Source organism: Lissotriton helveticus, chromosome 1_1 (assembly GCF_964261635.1).
Source record: "Lissotriton helveticus chromosome 1_1, aLisHel1.1, whole genome shotgun sequence".
In the NCBI taxonomy this organism is placed as follows: domain Eukaryota; kingdom Metazoa; phylum Chordata; class Amphibia; order Caudata; family Salamandridae; genus Lissotriton; species Lissotriton helveticus.
In genome coordinates this window covers 1,186,625,856-1,186,628,579 of record NC_136057.1, presented here as the reverse complement: position 1 = coordinate 1,186,628,579, position 2,724 = coordinate 1,186,625,856, and positions in this window count along the sequence as shown.

Below are 2,724 nucleotides of genomic sequence, written 5' to 3'. Positions count from 1 at the left end.
CAGGATAGCAAGTGGCAAAGCGTTCATTGGTCTATTTAAATCTATGCCAGGTTTCTACCATGGAGCTTGTGACAAATCAGCTGAGAAGGGCCGTTTTGCACAAATAGCGCCCCAGACGAAACCATATTTGGCACATCCCCCAACTCACCCCTTCCCAATATCCTCACCATCACCTGTACACTTCTGTCTTTTCTAAGTGCGGTATGTAATAGCCATCACTAATACACAACTTAATATTGCTGTTTTGGTGCCATGCTCTCTGATGGAATAAAACAAGCTGCTAGATTGCTGTCTGTCACTGTTGTGTGCTGTACCCATTATATTTGCATAGCACCAGGACACCCTACTGGGGGTTATTTTGATTTAAAAATGCCTTTCCTTCATGATTAAAAATACAATTGCTGCAATTCTAGCTATTAGCTTACCAAGTGATCCCCAGAAGCTTACGCTGTGAAGGGAGCCTACGTGAGCAAAAAGGACAATGTTGCTGTAAGGTGATGAGAGTTATGGAGGCCTACCCCCTGTTACCTTCACTGCTGCTGGCCTTCTCTCGCCCCTAATCTTCTCCCTTGGAGCTGTTGATGATCTTAGTGGGGGGCCTTTTGAGTTTACAGGTCAAGTGCCTGGCCAGTGAAAACACATTTTCTCTCTCCCTTCACCTGAATCATCTATTCAAATGCTAAATTTCCAGTGAGAGGGCGTGGGTGAGAAGGAGACGGGAGGGAGGGAAAGGAAAATGTAGGGATACAAAAAAAGAGAAAGATGGTTTATACAATAATGAACAGCCGCTGGCAGCCGGTAATTTAAAAAAATCGAAACAATTACCTAGGTCATCTCATCCTTCTAAATCTAGGCAGCCTGGGTCCCACTCGCCCATGCCTAATGCCGACCCTGTAACTGAGCTAAGGGGGCTGGCTGAGATCTTTAGTGTTTTACAAGATTTACGTTTCTGGCACTCGTGCTCATGCATCTCTAAATCCCAGTCCATGGTTGAACACCAATAACCCATTCTTTGTCTATTCTTGGTGCCCGTCATCTCAAATGAGTTAAGCACTAAATGTCATATATCATTATGATTTAATTCTCTTTTGTTAGATTCTGTTTAAAGTAGGTCCATACATTGATTTCCAGTACCCTTTCCTGCTACCATCCCCTCATTATGAATTCCATACTTCTTTCACGTTCTGCATCATCCCGAATATAATCAATTCTCGTTTTAATGTAATTAGTGTCATTCATGTAGAGAGGTTGGTTATGTGTACAAACAGGTTAATCCCAAAGTTAGGAACATTGTCATGTCTTTTCCAAACAAGTAGCATGCTATCCAGGAGTACCCAGTGTTAGCTGTTAGTCACATAAAAAGATCGGGATTATTTATGTAATTCAAATTTAAGGACATATGTTTTAAACACTTTTCATGTGCACATTTGTGCTGTTAGTGTTATTCGAATATGGTGTGCCAAAAGGCTCCTACATTTCACTTATGCTGTTTAATATCTGTATGTCACTCCTGGCATAGATACTGGCACAGCATGAAAAGTGCCTCCAAATGTAGGCAGATGATACTCAATTTCACACTCCTTAGAAGAGGAGGGAGGCCAGGCATTACAATAATCCGAAGTCTAGGCCATGTATACAATTTCATGAAAGAAAAATTCTTCTGACTGTGGCAATCATGGTTAGTGGAATTGCACCCAGAACCATAAACAAATTCCACCACCTGCAATGCCTAGTATCTCTGGGCCCTGAATTATTGTGTTCGCAAACTCTGGGCCTTGTAATTCTGGGCTTGGAGGTACCGGACCTCTCTACAGTGCTGCAAGGGTAGGATCTGTAGGAGACCCAGGCCCTGCCAGACCTCTGTGGATGCCTCCCTTGAAACACACGCTGCCACCTTGCACTTCCACAGTCTCTCCTACAGACACTTTATGCCGACTCAGAAAAGGGCGAAATTGCATGGAAAAGGACATGGTATTTCTGTATTCATGCATGTATTCTTCATTCTGGTAGAAACTCATGATTGACAAACTTCGGTGCCAGGATTCCAGGTTCCCAAGTATCCATTCACCAAATTCCAGCAAACTTGTTATAAGGGCCTTAGGGTGTCATGGGTGAGATCATTGTATTGGGGAGGCAGTTTCTGAGGCACTCTCTTTGCCTGATCATTAAATTTAGGATGCCTCCTGTCACGGACGGTAAAAGACCATGGAAGTTTATTGAAGAGGAGCTGTCCATCATACCGTATGCTAATGATATAATCTACCTGCAGTGGTACATGCCATTGAGGAGCTCCCCAAAATTCAAACTGGACCATCAGATGAAGTTGAGATCAGATCAAATAATGGGGCGCCTGAATGGCATATCATTGTTACAGGACAATCCCAAAAACTCACCAACAAAATTCAAAAACTGCAGAATCAAAAATATTGTGATTGAACTTCAAGAAATATACCCTTGTGAAACCTAGCTTAACAATACTCCACTGGCCTCTGGTGAGTCGAGCCATCAAAATCCTCTGCACCTACTTGTGCTAACAGGATACATTCAGTTTGTCATTGAATCATTGCCATGAGTTTCATGGTATCAAAAGTGGTGGATAAATCATTTAGGACCTTGTTTAATACTGGGTGATGATATTTAAGGTTTCAGTGCAACGGCCCAGGCAAAAACACGGCAGCCAGATGCATTAGAATTCTCCAGAAAAACAGCCGACACCCATCTTCC